The 21,522-nt window shown below is 45.0% G+C and overlaps 1 pseudogene; it reads right to left on the minus strand.

Annotated features, from left to right (window-relative positions):
• Positions 1-19,088, minus strand: part of LOC111964648 (interleukin-1 receptor accessory protein-like 1) — a 204,442-nt pseudogene extending 185,354 nt beyond the window's left edge.
• Positions 19,089-21,522: the final 2,434 nt, after the last annotated feature.

Raw genomic sequence — 21,522 nt, forward strand, 5'->3', positions numbered from 1 at the left:
GATGAGGTCTCCTGCTCCATCCGACACTAATATTACAGAACATGATCTACATATCCTCTCTATTATATAGCATTATGTTATACTGTATGTGTTAGTCCCCCCCATACACACACTCTGCTGTGATTGACATGGTCGTCTCAGGAGAGGTAGTGAGAAACAGAGGTGTGACAAGCCGTCGTTGGCAGTATCTCAGGTGTGACTGTCATATGACATCCATTTGGGACTAACAGCTCCTTGAGAAGTGTGACATGCCGTCTAAACAGCTCAGTGTACTCAGGACTGAAACACTATCTTACAAGTAAACCTTCACAACCGTCAACCTATTCATCAACTATTTTCTATTCTAGGCCTCCTCTTGACTCTCCTCCGTCTCTGTAATAATATCTAGGCTATAACCACTCTTCTCTTGTCTCTCTCATCTCTGTATATATCTAGGCTATAACATCTTCTCTTGCTTCCTCCCGTCTCTGTAATAATATCTAGGCTATAACCACTCTTCTCTTGTCTCTCTCTCCTCTCTGTAATAATATCTAGTATAACCACTCTCCTCTTGTCTTCTCCTTCGTCCTGTAATAATATCTAGTCTATAATCACTCTCCTCTCCATCTCGGTATACTATCAGTCTAAATCACTCCTCTATTTTGCATCCATCTCCCCCTCCACCCCCTCCTCTCTAATGATAGCCCCCCCCACCCACCCCCCCAACACACCACTCCTGGTTGAACAGAGAGGATAGAGACACACACTCACATCCCATTACATCCACATCAGTATCATCATATCCCCTTATTCCCCTCCTGTCTAATGCCCATTAAACCTCAACATCACATTAACAGCAGTCCTAAATCACACACATTACCATAACATGTATGAGTCCATGTGTATGGCGAGGGGGGACAGAGACAGACAGGAAGCAGTGGGACAGAGAGAGAAAAGAGAGAGAGCGAGAGAGAGACCCAGGTCTCAGTCATCCATCAAACCTAATGATTCTATTACAGTTAGTCAGAAACACGCTAACACTAATGTAAACGGTGATACAGACTGGCATACTAGTGTGTTTACGGTCCTTTACACACACATGCACAGAGCGCACAGAGCATACAGCGTGCACACACACACACACAGGGGTGTGCAGAATGCAAACAAACAAACTCAGGTGTGCAGAATACAAACACAGTAACAGTTTCTGGTGGCGTAACCTCTGGTAAGGAGTACAGATTGGATACTTTCCTATTTTTAATAGATAGTCTCTCTCTCTCTCTCTCTCTCTCTCTCTCTCTCTCTCCCTCTCTCTCTCTCTCTCTCTCTCTCTCTCTCTCTCTCTCTCTCCTACTATATTCAGTTCCCCACAGAAGAGAAGGAGAGAGCAGTATATCTTGTGAATAGGGCATTTATCTGGTGTTATAGCATCACCATCACTGATCTGAGATGAGCCCTGGGAGAAATGTAGAAATGAATAGAAGTCATTCAGAGGTTCCATTAAATGCCAAGAGTATCACCCAACACGCACGCACACGCACACACTACACGCACATGTGTGCACTCAAACATATACAGACACACACAACTGGGTCTATTAAAGTAGAACAGGAGAAGGCACGCTCTTTACAGGGCATTAGTTGTGGCAGGGCTATGGAGGTGAGAAGAATATAAATATACATATTATACAGTATATCTTCCTCTGGGCCTCTGAAACCCCACCCTGGGGGATAAGGATGTTTACATAGTCCCTGACACAGAGCAGGAAGTACATTAGGCTGAGGTGGACCCAGTGTCCCAGTGTCTTTAAAACACTTCTATTATCCTGGATAAAGCCTTATGGTGTGTCTGAGTGTTACCCTCCATAGCATGGTGCCTGGTACAGAATAAGGCAGGGTGACAGCAAAGTGCTAACACACACATACACACACACACACACAGAAAATAATGGTTCTAAATAGTACCAGATAGGGGTTATTTGGCTTGTAACCATAGCGGAACCCTTTTTGGGGCTATATAGAACCCTTTTTTGAAGGTTCTATAAATAATCATGCTCATAAGGTTCTAAATGGAACCAGTATAGAACAGTATAGAACTATAAAGAACCTGTTCCTAAGGTTCTATAAAGAACCATTAAAAAAGGTTATATATAGCACCAACAAAAGGGTTCCTCTGTCACACCATCTGTTTTACATGTCTTTGTGATTGTCTCCACCCCCCTCCAGATATCGCCCATCTTCCCCTTTATCCCCTGTGTATTTATACCTGGGTTCTTGGTTTGTCTGTTGCCAGATCATTTTGTTTTGTCAAGGCTACCAGCAATTTTCCCTCTGCTCCTGTCTCTTGATTGTTCCTGTTTCCTAGTTTTCCCGGTGTTGACCATTCTGCCTKCCCTGACCCTGAGCCTGCCTGCCGTCCTGTACCTTTGCCCCACCTATCTGGATTACTGACCTCTGCCTGCCCTTGACCTGCCTTTTGCCTGCCCCTGTTMGATTAATAAACTGTTGTTACTTTGACATTGTCTGCATCTGGCTTACCTGAATCGTGATAACCTATATGGTTAGTAGGACCCTTTTTTAAGGTTCAATAAAGAACCTTCTCAATCTGAAAGGTTCATTGTAGATCCTTTTGAAGAACCGTACAGTGTTTTTATTCTGGTCAGCCATATTATATTCCAAAGGTGTTATTACTGTGTTAATTGACAAGTTGAATCAAGTGAGCTACCTCTGGAACAGCTGGGGGTCCCTGAGGAGGGAATTGAGAACCACTGACTGATTTAGTCAACCATTCTCAATAGACACAAGGCCATAAAGGAGTCTCTTTCACAAGACACCGTCACTAGCCATAGTCATATAACACGTGATAGCATAACACACCACATTAGATGCACAGGAATGACACTCTCACTAACAAAAAGAGCTGTGACCAAACCATGCCCCAAAATATTCAAATTCCCCTACATTTGAATTATCACTAAAAGAGAAAAGAACCATTTTGTGAACTGTAAAGAACCATTGAAGAGCTTAAAGGGTGATTTGAGTCATTATAGTTCCACATAGAACCATCACCCTTCCTAATGAACCCACGTTTTTTTTGTGTGTACAGTACACACACACACAGACACACACACACACACTACACTCTCTCCAGATCAGTCTAGGGTTACAGCGCAGGGCAGTCTGTATTGCGCTGTGTTTAAGACCAGTTAAACTTAATGACCTCCTTCATCCTCCTAGCCTATTAAATAAACTACAACATTAGTCCGCCAAATGAAGTTTGGCCTTTTACGCTTGCCCTCCGGGATGTGGCGGTTTTATCAGGAAGTGATAAGGGGTAGATCATCTCACGTCCACTCGAGGAGAAGATGGGTTGGTTTTAACAATGGAAAGGACCCGACACCATACAGCTGATATGAAACAATCTTACTCTAGCCCTGCAGTATGCATTTAATAGGGCAAGTTGCCTAATGGTATAGTCTTTTAATGAGATGAAATGGTTCTATGGTATATTGTGATAGGTTTAATAGAGAAACGTCCCTAGCTTATGACGCAGGCCTGACGAGCATAGATTCCTTGTCTTTACTGTTGGTGTAAAGCAGGAGTGAACATACAGTATCTGCTACACTACGGCTGCTGTATCTGCTGGTTCTTAACCTTGTGTTTCAATCAGAGACTGATTAACACCTGGGTAACCATGTGGTTGAAATATCTGGCCAATCAATGATAGAATGTGTTTGTTTTTTATACCAACTAAAAGAACCAGTAAAACAACCCCGGAGAACACTGGTGAAACGCTGATGTTGCTCATAGATCGGAGGATTCCACTATGGTCCTCACCACTGTTATTGTCCATCCTTCCCCTCTAATCAGGGATTGATTCAGACCAGGGACCTTTGACACCAGGTGAGTGGTGAGCTAATCAGCAACATTAAATCAGTCATTTAACTACAAGATAGAAAAGAAAACCAGCAGGAATGGAGCCCACAAGAAATGGAGATGCGGTCCCCTGTTGTAAAGACTTGGCTTACACTTCTACAACAGGGCTTTTGTGTTTCAACAGGGCTTTTGTGTTTCAGAGTTAACTGACGCCAAACAACTGATCCAGGATAATGTATTTTGTCACACCCCCTAATGGTTAAGGTTAGGATAGGGAACACTACCCACTATCAGACCTGTGTGTCACACAAAATTACTTCCCCATTGTTTTTGACGAGTCACTGACACTCCATTACTGTGAACATGGGGAAAGGGACCTCAAGCAGTTGTAAATGTGTGTGTGTGTTTGTGTGTGTGTGTGCATGCATGCGTATGTGTTATTGTGTGTGTGTTTTGCCAGTACATTTGATTGAAGTGTAATTCCAGCAGGCGTATTGTACCTTTTATGAGCCCAGCATGTTTTCTGTCAGAACTGAGGTGCTTTAACGTCAAATAAACAAGGAAGTGGAGATATTCTTCCAAACTGTCATATATACACAGAGGACGAGAGGTTTACGCACACTGAGAAAAAGAGAGCGAGAAGGGCAAGACAGAGAGAGAACGAGAGGGAAGGAGAGAGGGACAGTGGGAGAGAAAAAGTGCTATTCTATGTTAAATGTAAAAAATTGCTTACTTCCTTGCTCTCTCTCGCTTGCTCTCAAATCTCTCTCTATATCCCTCCTCTATGTCATTAGCCGGGTGCTCTGTATTTATAACCTCCATAACGTTTTTATGGCCTCAACCATTACATGGAGGTCATACTGACATGCTAACACACGCACGCACGCACGCACGCACGCACGTGTCTCTTATACACATCTAGATGTGTATAAGAGACAGCACACACACACACACACACACACACACACACAGTAGAAATAAATAAATAAACACACAAGCACTCTGACATGCAGAACACACTGTGCTGAACATACCGTACTACAAACGCACCATCACACACACAAGCACGCAAACACACACATTCAAACACACTGGCGTGATGTGGGCGAGGTGATAAAAAGAGATGCAGTGTATCTGTTTCCTATCGGCCTCATACTCATTGAGCTCTGCCGGGGATAAAACACTGGCCATCAATCACTGAGTCAACCTATTAGGAAGCTTGGTTTCCGGGATCACGCCCCTGCCTTGTCCAAAGGAAGGTCTTGTTGGAGGAGTGGTGTATATCTTCCATCTCAGTGAGATAGTAGCTGCTCCCTGTATCCTATCTGTACCACATCGCACAAGAGCAATGACCAGCTTTAGAAATAAACAGCAYAGGGGACACAAATCAGACACACACACGCAAAAATAAACATTTCAATGCAGACACGCACACACACACAAACTTATTTGGAGCCGTAGTCTACACAGTGAAAAGCAGTTAGAGAACTCCATTTCTCTAGTTCCTCTATCTGCCTCAATTCATTATTGCACTGTATTCCAGATACATCTGCTCCATCCCTGTCTGTATCTAATGGCCAAGCAGAACTAACCCAGTGACAAGAGCTCAGAATCTCTCCGCTGGCTAAGCAGAACTAACCCTGGGAGTGAATCAGGATACACAGAGAGATATGGAGACAAACACCTACAATGAAACACACCAGATTTTAAACAGGCCTAGAAGAGCTCTGTTAGTAACCAGATCAGGTCATATTGCAATGGCAGTATAATACAACATTCTGATTCCTGAGAGAGAGACAGAGAGAGACACAGAGAGAAAGAGACAGAGAGAGACAGAGACAGAGGCAGAGACAGAGACAGAGAGAGGAAAATGAAAGAAAATAGATAGAGAGCGAATGGGGGAAATAAAAACGTCACCTTTCCGTCAACCCTAATCAGCACAGTTGACCCAGCAGGGTCCCACAATCCACTGCCTCCTGCCCAGCCAATGGAGAACACACCTGGGCTGCCCCAAGCACAGCGTGCCCTCAACCCTGGAACTCACCCTGCAGCTAGGGCTGACTGAGCACGGGTGTTTGGTCTCCATAAAAAGAGGACTTACGTAAGTGTGTGTTGGTGTGTGTGTCCATATGTCTGCGTGTTTGATACGTGTGTGCAAGCATTCAGATGTGTATGTGTGTATGMAAGCATGTGTGTATGCAAGTRTGTGTTCATTCACGTATGCGGGCCTGTATGTGTGTGTGTCTCCCTGACCTTGGTCCTGGCTCTTTAGCTTTCTGTCGGGAAGGGGCTTAGCAGTGTTTGGCAGGCTGTAAAGTGCTGATCTGGACCAAGATATGCATTACGGGCCAACACTTCAACATCAATTAACACACCAGCAGGAGGTCACAGCACTATAGAGAGACGTGTGTGAGAGAGAGAATCACCTACAACATACAACACAAACGCAAAACAGTAGAATGGAGAAAAGTCAAAAAGCAGAAAAACGCTGCAGGAAGAGGAAATGATATCCTAAAGAAGTGCACCGCTTCATCCCACCCTCCATCTTACCTGTGACGGTGAGCTCAGTGGTCCTGTGTACCACGAAGCCCCCGAAGGTGACCTCGCAGGTGTAGTTGCCGATGTCGTCCTCTTTGACCTCTCTGATGGACAGAGTGTCTCTTCCCTGGAGGATGGAGGCCCGCCACTGCTTAGGACGACACTCCTGGGAGTCACACACACACGAACACACACAATACAACATGGGGTTATAGTGCTATTGACAATGAGACACATGAAATCATCATAACATAGAGAACAGGTTGGACTGTTATGTCATGAACACCAACAACAGCAATGGAGGTTCTGTTGAGGTGGCCTATGCATGATGCCTTTGATTTCTGCATTGGTTACATACTGAATTTGTCAACGCTAAGTGGCTTTGGATAGTGGCATCTATTACAGTTAAGGATATTGGGGAAGAGGAGACCAAACAGAGTCATTATATTATCTAGACAGTAGAGAGGATTGTAAAGAGAGCAGTGGAATGCATAGTGTATCACTGCCAACCAGAGAGAACCCATATGGGAAGAGTTATCCTACTTATTTGATAGAAGTGTATTGCACTGAACTGGATACTCCAGATTCAATATTCTCCGACTGGTAAGGACACGGAATGTCATTTGAAAAGTCTCCACTGGCAAAATAATGTGTTTGTGTGTGTGTGTGGCGTGTATGTGTGTGTGCGTATGTATGTGTGGTTTGTGTGCGTGTGTGTGTACATAGGCAGAGTGTACATAGGCTCCTCACTCCGGGTACTCTCCTCCCTCTCTGGCAGGGACAACTCTGGCTCAGAGGATTCTATTCCACCGTAGCTCGCGGCAACCCTCGGAATTCAATCAGCTCGGCTGCAGAGCAATCCAAATAACTCCAGGTTCCAGCGCTCCCAGTCATTATCCAAGCCTTAATTGAATTCTGGGAAAACCTGGAGGTCGAGTCCGACTGTCTAATCTACCACTGATCTGCCTTTGATTAGTTTGGCCTGGGCCACTCCCTGGGATGCGCGCTGTGATCCGCAGGCCATGTCTGACCTCAACAGGGGAGAACTCAGGTGAGAAAGGTAACTCGAGAGTCAGATAATAGATATCTTAGGCTAGGAGCATTTAGAGGACACACACACACTTTTTCTCTCTCTGCATGCTGGGAGTGTTTGGTGCATGCTGGGAATTGTATGAGCGAGTGCGAGTGTTGTCTGAAGTTACATCGCCTGTTTTTTCCTTCTTGTTTTACTTTTCTTGGTGGTTTTCCTTTTTCTGTACATGATTAAGGTGATTATTTATCTTATTTATTTGTTGTGGTAGAATTGAGTATATTGTTTTTCTTGTAGAAATTGCCCTGGTGGGGATGGCGACCCACATGGGGACGCCGTCCCTGTCACTTCGGCACGGCTTTAAGTGTGTTACTGAAGCTACTGTCACTGTGGAGGAGTTTCTGGTCGCCGTAGGAGAGAAGGTAGGCTATGAGAATGTTTCTTATGCGTCGCGGATGAATGAAGCGGTGGTGTTTTTTCTTAAAGAAATTACGCAGCTTTTTTCTCCGTCAACAAGGGTAACGATTTCGAATGTACCACCGTTTATTCCCAATGAGCTATTGGAGAGCGAGTTATTGCGCTTTGGGAAGTTTGCAAGTTCAATTAAGATTGTCCCGTTGGGTTGCAAACACCTGGCTTTGAAACAGGTTATGTCGTTTCAAACACCGGCTCTGAAACAGGTTATGTCATTTCAAACACCGGCTCTGAAACAGGTTATGTCATTTCAAACACCGGCTCTGAAACAGGTTATGTCATTCAAACACCGGGCTACGATGTCATTTAAACACCGCCTAAAGGTTTATTGTCCATTTCAAACACCTGGCTCTGAAACAGGTTATGTCTTTAACACCGGCTCTGAACAGGTTTGTCATTTCAAACACTGGCTCTGAAACATGTTTATGTCATTTTCAAACACCGGCTCTTGAAACAGGTTTGTCGTTTCAAACACCGGCTTTGAACAGTTATATCATTTCAAACACCCGGCTCTGAAACAGGTTATGTCATTTCAAACACCCGGCTCTGAAACAGGTTATGTATTTCAAAACACCGGCTCTGAAACAGGTTATTTATGTCGTTTCAAACACCGGCTTTGAAACAGTTATATCATTTCAAACACCGGCTTTGAAACAGGCTATGTTGTTTAAACACCCGGCTCTGAAACAGGTTATGTAATTTCAAACACCCGGCTCTGAAACAGGTTATGTTGTTTCAAACACCGGCTCTGAAACAGGTTATGTTGTTTCAAACACCCGGCTCTGAAACAGGTTATGTTGTTTCAAACACCCGGCTCTGAAACAGGTTATGTTGTTTCAAACACCCGGCTTTGAAACAGGTTATGTCGTTTCAAACACCGGCTTTGAAACATGTTGTATTGAGGTTTACAAAAGGGAATTTTGAGTCCTTGAGACAATGGTGGGAGGTTGGAAAGGCCCAAATACAATTGTTTTGTCAACAGTATACTGCTCTGTCTCGTATTGAAGTTAAAGAGACTATCAGAGCCCTTGAACAGGACATCAAATCTATTGAATTGAAGTTGCTCACTCAGAATGACCCCGGACTAGTCATGAACTTACAGGACAAGAAACATGAACTGAGGTCGTTTCTACATGAAAGAGTGTAGGGTGCCTTGATGAGGTCTCGCTTTGCTACCCTCAAAGATATGGATGCTCCTGGTACTTTTTTTTATACCTAGGACAGTCGACATTGCAATGCAAACAGATGGTCTGCCTTCGTCTCCCTGATGGGCAGGTGACCACGGATGACAGTGAGAAGCACCAACATGCCGTGGATTTCTACTCTATAAGGTGGAGGATTGTGATTCTCTTTGTACTGAACAGCTGTTACATGGACTTCCTCAATTGGGCCCTGAGCAGAGAGTTGCTTTGGACTCTGACATTACTCTGCAGGAGCTGTCCACAGCAGTTATGCAGCTCTCATCAGGCCGAGCCCCTGGCATCGATGGTTTACCATCTGAGTTCTATAAGGACTTTCGGGGATCTGTTGGGGGGATTTTTCTGAAGTGGTGTGTGAATCTTTTCATGAGGKTTCTCTTCCTGTTTCCTGTCAATGTGCTGTGCTTTCATTGTTGCCAAAAAAGGGGGATTTGGCTCTTCTAAAAAATTGCCGACCTGTTGCATTGCTGTGTGCAGAATATAAAATTGTATCTAAATGTCTCTCAAACAGATTGAAAGACTATCTGGGATTGTTGGTCCACAAGGACCAGTCTTACTGTGTACCTGACCGCTCTATTGTTGATAACTTGTTTCTAATAAGAGATGTTTTAGACATTTGTAAACTTCTTTGGATCAAGAGAAGACCTTTGACCGTGTAGACCACCAGTAGTCATTCAAAACAATGATAGCTTTTGGGTTTGGGGATGGTTTTCTTGTCTTGGATGAGTTTACTGTATACTGGGGCCTCATATATGTAGAAGATGGGGGGTGGTTTGAGCTGCCCCATCCCCGTCCAAAGGGGTATCAGGTAGGGATGCCCAATTTCAGGGCAGTTATATTATCTGGCAATTGAACCAATACCAAAGCGAGGCTTACTGGTTTCTTTGTGCCAGGGGTAATGAAGGGTCCCATGATAGCACTGTCTGCGTATGCAGATGACGTGACAGTTTTTATTACAGGGGGTGAGGATGTTAAGGTTTTCTCAAACACTTTAAAGGTGTATGAGGGGGCCTCCTCAGCTAGAGTCAATTGGGAAAAGAGCGAAGCGCTGTGGGCAGGTCAGCTTCAGACGGGGTCCGCACCACAGTTACCAGGGGCGATTCAGTGGGGCAGAGATGGGATGAAGACTTTGGGGGCTCCGATGTCTTTCAGAAAAAGAACTGGGAGGGTGTAGTGGAGAAAGTGTGTGCCAGATTGTCAAGGTGGAAATGGGTGCTACCCCAGCTGTCTTACAGGGGAAGGGTGCTGGTAGCCAATAATCTTGCTGCCTCTACCCTGTGGCTCAGACAGATGATTKTACAGCCACTGGGGGGCCTGATATAAGAGCTTCAGAGGACCCTTGTCAATTTATTTTGGTCTGGACAACATTAGATTAAAGCTGTGGCCCTGTGCCTGCCACTGCACGAGGGTGGGCAAGGTCTGGTGGACATTTCTTCCAGGATCATGGCTTTCCGGCTTCAAGTAGCCCAGAAACGGTTGTACTGTGACCATTCTGGCTGGGTCGACGCAACCTATACATTGACGAGGAGAGTGGGCTGTTTGGGCTTAGACAAGCACCTTTTCCTCTTAAAGCTGGAGGGGGGTGATTTGGGCTTAGACAAGCATCTCTTCCTTTTAAAGCTGGAGGGGGGTGATTTGTCTGGCTTGACTCCATTCTATGAGTCTGTTAAACAGGCTTGGAGAGTTAATGTCAAGTGCCGTAAGACCGGCACCCCACCAGGGATGTGGCTTTTGAAGAACCTCTTTTTTACAACACTGCCATCCAGTCCCGTGCTGTGGGTTCAGCCAGCCTATGTCATGCCTGTTAGGTGTGGGGTGTACCAAGCTGGGTCATCTGATGCGGAGTAGGAGCAGATCGTTGGAGGAGCTGGGAGAAAAAGCGGGGTTCCGATCATCTCGCCTACTGAGGAAGGTCGTAGCTGAGGTCTGTAATTCCTTGCCAGTACTTCATCGGCAGTATGAAGGGGTCAAATCGATGAGGTGGGTGGGTGTGTTTGGTCCAGGTGCCTCCCCAAAAGGCTGTTGGCGGTCTTTATATAAACTACCTATTGAAAAGAGGACAGCTAACCTCCAATGGAGGATAATACATGGAGCCATAGCCACCAACATGCATCTGGTACACCTGGATCCTACTGTTGGGGAGGAGTCTGAAACTCTGGCACATCTGTTCTTACAGTGTCCCAGGTTGGTCGGGATGATTGACCTGATCCCTAGCTGGTTCTTAACTCTGGGAGAGGTGTTCTCTTCCCAACAGTTTATATTTGGGCTAAAGTACAGGTTTAGTTGAAGGGTTGTAGTTTGTTTGCTTAATTTTGTGTCAGGGGCAGCTAAATTAGCAATATGGAAGACCTGAAAGAACAGTATTCGGGGACAGGGGTCTGTGGATGGGGTGGGAATGCTGGAGGGGATGTTGGCAGCAAGACTGAGGAATGAGTTTGCCTATTACAAAATGGTTAATAACATGGATCTGTTTATGAGTATATGGTGTATTCAGAGGCTGTTGTGTTTAATTGATGTGTAACTATGGTTATGTGTGAGTGTTGTCGTGTTGTTTGTTCCCAGACCCAATAAAGGTTATTTAAAACTCTCTCTCTCTCTATCTCTCTCTCTCTCTCTCTCTCTCTCTCTCTCTCTCTCTCTCTCTCTCTCTCTCTCTCTCTCTCTCGCAACATCCATCGAGACGATCCACACAAAGTACTCGAGATACAACGCTCTCATGAAAGAGCGGCTGTGAGCAGCATGTGACTATTAGAGAAATAACTTATCATATGATACTTATGGCCAGCGCACTGACGAACGTCCTGTCTACAATGCGTGACTGAGATGTGATAATCGACAAGCGAAAATTCGAGCATAAGCGAGGGTTAGGATAATGTCTCCAGTGTGTAGGAAGTATGTTTAAAAAGCAGAAATACGCTGTGGATGTCCTAGAATAGAGTAGGTCGACGAGGGATGGAAAATCACAGCAGTACATCCATATAGCCTATAAGTCAGAGACGCACTGTGTACTGAAGAGGAATTGCCACTGAAGCGTGAAATGCAATTCCTTTCTGTTGGAGAGGGAGATGAATGCTTCTAGAAGTCGAGCAAATTGAAGCTCTCTACAATAACCAGAAAGACAACTTGGGTTCACGAGGCAGAGCAATCTCGGCTGAGAGAAGAGTACTAGTAAAGAGGAGAAGAGATGTGAGGTAGTGTAGTGTTGTAGATGTGGGGTTGTGTGTGGGGATATGTGTGGAGGGTGGTGGTAGAAAGATGTGACGGAATAACTTAAGGGAGGTGAGGTGATGAATAGGAGATGGAGAGGGGGAGAGAGATAGGAGAGGGTGGGTGTTGGTGCTGGTAGAGAGAGAAAGAAGAGTGATGTGTTGGTGTGTGTGTTGTGTTGTTGTGTGTGAGAGAGACAGTAACGGAACGAGATAGAAGAGGGAGAGAGAGGAGAGAGAGAGAGAGGGGAATGGAGAAAGAGACAGAAAGAGACGAGAAGAAGAACAGAAGGAAGGAGAGGAAAAAAAGAGAAGAGGGGGAAAGAAGACAAAGGAGCGAACAAGAGAGAAGGGAAGAGAGGAATAAGCAGAGATGTAGAGAGGAGGAGGATCGTGACGAGGGAGTTAGAGAGGAGAGAAATGCAGAGAGAGAAGAGCCTCGATTTCATTCTTGACTGACATAAGGAGATCAAGAATCTACATGTGGGATTCGCCTACTCGTCTGCATTCTCGATCCCGCACTCTTAGCACCAATGATCATCCTGCCAAGACAGTAGCACCCCACCACTCCACTGGATCTGGTAAGAGGCGCCAAGCAGTAACAGAAAAGCAGAAACAGGGAGAGGTGAGGAAAAGAGAAGAGAAGAGAGGGGTGGGTCTGAAGAGAGGAAGAGGAGAGAGTGTGAGAGAGAGAGAGAAGAGGCGAGAGAATGAAGAGGAAGGAAGGTGTGAGGAGGGAGGGGAGAGTGGGGAGAGGAAGAAGAAAGACAATGAGAAAGGAAGGTTCCGGATTGGAGGAGCAGAGATTTAGAGCGTTTAACAGATCCGATATCCCAGACAGTTGGAGAGTGCGATCATTTTGTATTCATTTGTTGTCTCTGGTTTTCTACAGTGTATTGCTGATTCTATTGTTTGAGAAGTCTGAGTCAGTAATTTTCGAAAAACCATAGTCACAAACTATTAGAAGTTGTAACTGTATTATAGAACTGGTTGGAAGGTGTAGGATAAGTCTGTTTCTCTATGTAGGATTTAATAGTGTGCCATCCTTCAGCAAAGCTAGCTTAAGCATATGCGCATACTGAGAGCGTGTGAAACAATAATCTATTAGGAACTTCATGAGATCCAGCAAAGGAATGCCATCAGAATGGGAACTAGAAAACGATCAACCCAAGCGTCAACATCTAACAACGACTACCGACTATGTTTCGTCTCATCCCGGAAGCAGAACAAGACTATGCGATGTCACTGATTGCAGCACCTATATCTTCTTCAGGGAAAACATGTTTGGCTGCGGAGGGTTTCAATGCTAGCTTGTAACTTTCTCCCACTGAAGGAGTGATCTATATTTAAAGTATTGCCAAACTCTAGTGTAGCAGCATCCTTCCAATGGCACCACAATACCGTAAGACTATCCTACATTGGGGTCCGTGCGTTTTTAGTCCTCTCCGCCTCACCCACAAATTTTACCACATAGTTCATAATCCAAGACCAGTCCAACACCCATTACAACATTCTCTCCCGGTGTGCGCATCTACACCCTTGGCACTCCTATCTCGCCCTCTTTCTACCCATCCCTCCTACTCTCTCCTCTCTCTCCGCGCCTCTCTCGTCTTTTGTATCAATCTCCCATATCATGTGGTACCCTTTAGACCTTTTCCACCCCTACATCACGCTCGGACCCCAGCCCTAGCATCCATCCCTGGAAGAAAAACCAGGAGCGCACCAATCGCCTCGAAACCCCACGACCTACACTATCGCATATTCGCTCTGAACCTTGCCTTACACATCGTCCCCCTGCTACCGGTGTCTCCTGTCGGGTTGCCTGCTGTCCGCCCTCTTACCGCCCTGGCGTACGCTTATATCGACTGCTACAAGCAGCAACGGACTCCTTTCTGTCTTTCTCTCCCCCCTCTCCCCTCTCACACTCTCTCTTCCCCTCTCCCACTCCATTCCAATATAGAACTGAAACAGGACATAACTTGATACAGCAGCTTTAGTTAATAGTAAAAAACAGAGCTCAATGCCATATTCTTTTTTAGAAATAATAGGTATAAAATCCTCAAGCTACATTAGGCCCCTACAAGTCATCTATATCACTCTCTCTCGTCTACTTTTACTGTCACCCTTCAGCTTTGGCAGGGTCTTTAAGCCCTTGCGTAACATGCTTCTTGCGGTGCTAGTTTCTCAAATGCACACAACTCAGCTCCACACTCTTAAATGCTCCAGTGCATTCTCCCGAGCACATTCTCTTTAGTACGTCTTTGAAGTATGAGTAGTGTGCGGCGTCACGAACCGCATTAAAACATTACATTTCGTAGACAGCACTATCCCCCGCTCTTACTTGCTAGTACACGCGCTCGAATACCTCCCTCCATTCACTGAACCTTCTTCCTCTCCTACGCACAAGCCTCTATTCAAACCAATACTCGTCACTCGTCACACGCTCTCTACATAGCAAACGTTTACTTCACTAACTATTAGCCTAGCAGTTGTGAAGTTGCTTAAAATCTAGCTAACCACAGATAGTTTAACTATCAAACTCAATACCACACAATCGGTACATTGCGTTTCTACCTCTAGGTTCAAGATGGTCTCTTCATCTCTCGTTGGCAGTCTACTCTCTCTAAATACAGTCAAATGCTGAAGGCTGGGTCTAAATACAGTCAAATTACTTCATTTTCTCGTCTACTTTCCTTCAATATGAGTCATTTGAGAAAGCCAGTGGCATGACTCAAAAATAGGCTCATTGTCTGTAGCGGATGGCTAAGTGACGTCATCTCTTCAGATATACGGTACCATTCAAAAGTTTGGACACACCTACTCATTCCAGGGTTTTTCTTTATTTTTACTATTTTCTACATTGTAGAATAATAGTGAAGACATCAAAACTATGAAATAACACATATGGAATCATGTTGTAATCAAAAAAGTGTTAAACAAATAAAAATATATTTTATATTTGAGATTCTTCAAAGTAGCCAACCTTTGACTTGATGACAGCTTTGCACACTCTTGGCATTCTCTCAACCAGCTTCACCTGGAATGCTTTTCCAACAGTCTTGAAGGAGTTCCCACATATGCTGAGCACTTGTTGCCATTCCCAACACCACCKCCCCCATCTCTCTGCCTTGTGTGACCTGTGTAGCATATGGGGCTTAATTTCGTTACATTAACTTTACTGCTGGCCAGATGCTTCCTTTCAAGCTACATGACAGGCTTTCATATTATATAGTCAAGTTATGGAAGTAATAAGAGAATCCCCTCTCCCATAGAAACACCTGACCTCCAGACCATAAAACACACACAGCTGAGGCTGTCAGACACTGCACCAGGCTACTAGAGATATAGCCAACAGGCTGGCTGGGAGGCTCTCTTACTGTGGGACGGAGCTAACTGTGAATAGGGTAAAGTAGGATTGGACTGGAAACCGTAACCAGATGTTAGATAATGCAATGACCGTGTTATTTAAAATGTTGTGTTTTTATTTCGCCTAAACACACACGCACACACACGCACACGTACACGTACACGTACACGTACACGTACACCCGCCTAAGAGCTTCGGAGGTGTAAATGTTGACATGATGAGGGAGATTATCAGAGATGACCTCGTAGCGGAGGGGACACCTGAGCCAATCAGATGGATGGAGTCCCAGGGGAACCAATGAGGGAGCTCTCTACTTGTTAAATATTGAAACTAGGGGATCACTGCGGGATTGTGGGACATTTTTTGTGGTGTTTGATTGATGGACTGTCGGGTCGACAATTCGTCCAAACTTTCAAAAACTGTTTCACTCCAACACAGCAAGCTTTAGTCTCCAACTCGCATTAGCTTCCATTCCCCACACATTAGTATCCCTCACATATGTTCGTTCTCAGAGTAATCACAACAGGAAAACACACACGCAGACCACTGAGAGATACATGCTCATTTGAGAGGTGGTGAATTCATTCAGTGGGAGACACGTGCATGGACTACAGAGGTGGAGGGAGGGAGATTGTTTAGAGGAGAGAAAACACTGGAGGTGACAGCTTTACATTTACATTAAGTGGGGATGGAGAGAAAGAAAAAGAGAGAGGGGGAGAGGGAGAAACAGAAACAATGAGAGATAAAGAGAAAGGGGGAGAGAGGAAGAGAGATAGAGAGAGGGGGTATGAGGGAGGAAAAGCGAGATAGACAAGAGGCGGGTCGAGGGAGAAAGGCGAGAATGAGAAAGAGGGGAGTAGGAGATAACAGAAACAATGAGAGAGAAAAGAGAAAGGGGAAGAGAGGAAGAGAGATAGAGAGAGGGGTAGAGGGAGAAAGCGAGATTAGAAAGAGGGGGTAGGGGAGAAACAGAAACAAGGAGAGGAAAAACGAGAGAGGGACAGAGAGATAGAGAAGAGGGGTACGAGAGAGAGAGAGAGATAGAGAGAGGGGGTAGAGGGAGAAACAGAAACAAGGAGAGAAAAAGAGAGAGGGGGAGAGAGAGGAAGAGAGATAGAGAGAGGGGGTAGAGAGAGAAGAGAGATAGAGAAAGGGGGTAGAGGGAGAAACCAGAAACAAGGTAGAGAAAAGGAGAGGGGGAGAGAAGAGGAAGAGAGATAGAGAGAGGGGGTAGAGAGAGGAAGAGAGATAGAGAGAGGGTGTAGAGAAGAGAAACAGAAACCATGGAGAGATTGTTATGTAGATTAAGTCACCTTCACACATACACTGATGGGAAAAATTTGGTTCCAGACAGCAAAGGAGAAAAGGGACTAACACACACGCACACACACGCACACACGCATGCACAACACCAGACACACACACACACTATATCTTCTTCAGGGAAAACATCTGGAGGGTTTCAATGCTAAGCTGTACTTTCTCCACACTGAAGGATTGATCTATATTTAAGTATTGCCAACTCTTATGTAGCAGCATCTTCCAATGCACCCACAATACCGTAAGACTATCTACACCCTCCAAACAGTTCATAATAACCAGTCAAACTTCAAGTGAATGGTTGAAAATATGACTAGACTTCAACAATACGATCAGCAATCACTGAGAAAACCAGGAGACAAAAACAAATGATGTAATGTGGGGATATCGACTGTACAAGCAGCAACGGACTCCTTTCTGTCTTTCTCTCTCCCCTCTCCCCCTCTCACACTCTCTCTCCCCTCTCACACTCTCTCTCCCTCTCACACTCTCTTCTCTTCACTCTCTCTCTCTCACTCTGTTTCTCTCTCTCTTTCTCTCTCTCTCTGCTCTCTCTGCTCTCTCCTCTCTCTCTCTTCTTCTCTCTCTCTCTCTCTCTCTCTCTCCTCTCTCTCTTCTTCTCTCCCTCTCTCTCTTTCTCTCTCTCTCTCTTCTCTCTCTCTCTCCTCTTCTCTCTCTCCTCTTCCCTCCCCTTCTTCCTCGTCCCCTCCTCTCTTCTCTCCCTCACACACACACACACAACACAGCACACACAACACACACACACACACCCACACACACCACACACACAGACATACACACGTCACACACATCAATACACCGTTCGATCAGTTCATGGTACAGGTCAGCTCTCTCTCTCTCTATTTTCCCAGCAGAGATGCTTGGTGGAAGTGTTTGGTTCATGTGTGCTAAAATTTGCGACTCAGAAGCTTACCCTCCAACAAAAAGAGAATTGATTTAAGCTCAGTGGCAAATCTCCAAAGTGCGTCTCTGATTAGGTTACTGGAGAACTCTTGAATCCCACCGTGAATAACATCTGAATACATGAAGCCTTTTAACACTTTAAAACACTGGAGAACATTTCCTAATGCATGTGATCTGCTTGTCTAGTGTCATAAACATAGACAGATGTAGACGACGTTCTCAGTGCGCTGGCCATAGAAATGATTTTTAAAGTAATGGTCAAGTCTTAGAGAGGGAGAGAGTGAACGAGAGAGAAGGAGGGAGAGAAGGAGGGAGAGAGTATTATGTTGCCTCCAGGCCTATGAGAAACATCCACTTCAGACCCTCTCGACAGAACAACAAAAACACAACCCCTTTGATTCTGACTCAGCCGGAGAAAGAAGGGGGGAAGAGATCATGAGAGAGAACGAGTGCGAGTGAGAAAGAGTTGGAAAGAGAGACTCAGCAATCAATATCACAGAGGAGTATGCACGGTTAAAAGTAGAGGGATGGAATAAAGGAGGAAGGGGGCATGTAGCTAAAAGAGTAAATAATCCCTAGTTTCCCTAGTTTGTCCCTCGTGTCTTACCGTAGCTCTAGTATCCCTACTGTTCCTCCTATCTTACCGTAGCACGCAGGAGTAGACTGGAGCAGTAGAGCACAGTTTGTCCCTCATGTCTTACCGTAGAACGCAGGAGTAGAGGCCCACGTCCTGGAGGTCGGCCGGTCTGAACCAGATGGCGTCCTCCTCCTTGCTCATGCGCACGCCGTTGAAGGAGATGGGCTCCTCGAAGTCTCCGTGGCCCAGGCCAGTGCTGCGGTACCACATGAGGCTGAGGCCCACGCTCTGAGCCTGGCTGTAGTTGGCCCGGATGTAGCCGTAGAACAGGGCACACTTCAGCCTCACCGGCTCTCCCTGCAGCACACGGTACTTCAGGTAATCCACTGACCAGTCTGTACAGAGGTCAACTATGGAGAGACAGAGAGAGAGAGAGAGAAAGAGAGAGAGAGAGAGAGAGAAAGAAAGAAAGAGAGAGAGAAACAGTATGTTATATTCTACTGAGTTAGCTATCCTCAAGACAGAGGGGAGAGAGTTAAATTCTTCTTTGTAGACAAGTCCGTACAGCTGTCAGCTATGGGGAGGGGTGGGTTACACATGTTTCTATCCTACCATCATTAGCCCCCTCCTCCTCACTCAGTAAACATGGAAACAAAACAACAATGTTGTGAACTGAGCGAGAGAATATTACATCTGGGAAAACAGATTTCAGCTGAATTTCATCAGTGTGGCCTTGGTGGATGCTAAATCGGTGTGTGTGTGTATTTCCGTCTGTGCCACTTTCAGTTCGTATTCTCTCATCTTCTCTCCTCCATTTCCATCCTTCTCACAAACGTTTACACCCGGAAAGGTGTATGGAAGCAACTGTGAGGGTCAAATATCTCCATCAGTGATGTCCGGACTAGAGGTCGACCGATTAATCGGAAAGGCCGATTAATTAGGGCCGATTTCAAGTTTTCATAACAAACAGAAATCGGTATTTTTTTACACCTTTATTTAACTAGGCACGTCAGTTAAGAACACATTCTTATTTTCAATGATGGCTTAGGAACGGTGGGTTAACTGCCTTGTTCAGGGGCAGAATGACAGATTTTTACCTTGTCAGCTCGGGGATTCAATCTTGCAACCTTACGGTTAACTAGTCCAACGCTCTAACCACCTGCCTCTCATTGCACTCCACGAGGAGCCTGCCTGTTACGCGAATGCAGTAAGAAGCCAAGGTAAGTTGCTAGCTAGCATTAAACTTATCTTATAAAAAACAATCAATCAATCATAATCACTAGTTAACTACACATGGTTGATGATATTACTAGTTTATCTAGCGTGTCCTGCGTTGCATATAATAGATGCGGTGCGCATTCGCGAAAATGGTACCTAACCATAAACATCAAAGCCTTTCTTAAAATCAATACACAAGTATATACAGTGGGGCAAAAAAGTATTTAGTCAGCCACCAATTGTGCAAGTTCTCCCACTTAAAAAGATGAGAGACGCCTGTAATTTTCATCATAGGTACACTTCAACTATGACAGACAAAATGAGAAAAAAAAATCCAGAAAATCACATTGTAGGATTTTTTATGAATAGAACACCCACACAGTCATATAACACACACACCAACACTCCTGCTCTGGTAATTAAGGGCATTAATTACAAGTGTAGTTGTCCCTGTGAGGGCTCTGTATCACTCAGACTGGCACACAGCACGGGTCCTTTACTGTAGCACTTCACACACACATACATACAGACACACACACACACCCACACACACGCACACGCACACGCACACGCACACGCACCCGCACCCGCACACACGCACACGCAACACGCACACACACACACACACACCACACACACACACACACACACACACACACACACACACACACACACCCACCCACCCACCCACACACACACACACACACACGCACACAGCACACGACACACCACACACACGCACACACACACACACACACACCCCAACCAACACACAACACACACACACATACAGACACACACACACATACATATATATACACACACACAACAAAGTGCAGAAATTTGTAAACAAGTGATCGCAGACTGATTGCTGGCCGTGGGTTAACCTCTCTGTCACCATGTCCAGAGAGGAGACATTGAGCTAATGGGGATCCAGATATAGAACTGTGTTCCCCTCTATTACTGAGTGTATGTGTCTTGGCGGTGTTTTAAACAGTAGTGGTAGTCTGTCTACAGCACTACGGGTTCCGAACTGAGGTCGACCGATTATGATTTTTCAACGCCGATCCCGATCCCGATTATTGGAGGACCAAAAAAAGCCGATACCAATTAATCGGACGATTTGTAATAATGACAATTACAACAATACTGAATGAACACAATATTTAACTTAATATAATACATCAATAAAATCATTTAGACTCAAATAAATAATACGAAACATGTTCAATTTGGTTTAAATAATGCAAAAACAAATGTTTGGAGAAGAAAGTAAAAGTGTAATATGTGCCATGTAAAAAATCTAACGTTTAAGTTCCTTGCTCAGAACATGAGAACATATGAAAGCTGGTGGTAACATGAGTCTTCAATATTCCCAGGTAAGAAGTTTTATTTGTAGTTATTATAGGAATTATAGGACTATTTCTCTCTGTACCATTTGTATTTCATATACCTTTGACTATTGGATGTTCTATAGGCACTTTAGTATTGCCAGTGTAACAGTATAGCCTTCCGTCCCTCTCCTCGCTCCTACCTGGGCTCGAACGAGGGAACACATCGACAACAGCCACCCTCGAAGCTGCGTTACCCATGCAGAGCAAGGGGAACAACTACTCCAAGTCTCAGAGCGAGTGACATTTGACGCTATTAGCGCGCACCCCACTAACTAGCTAGCCATTTCACATCGGTTTACACCAGCCTAATCTCGGGAGTTGATAGGCTTGAAGTCATAAACAGCAGAGCTGCTGGCAAAATGCACAAAGTGCTGTTTGAATGAATGCTTACGAGCCTGCTGGTGCCACCCTCGCTCAGTCA

The sequence above is a fragment of the Salvelinus sp. IW2-2015 genome, linkage group LG6.1 (assembly GCF_002910315.2).
Source record: "Salvelinus sp. IW2-2015 linkage group LG6.1, ASM291031v2, whole genome shotgun sequence".
NCBI lineage: Eukaryota > Metazoa > Chordata > Actinopteri > Salmoniformes > Salmonidae > Salvelinus > Salvelinus sp. IW2-2015.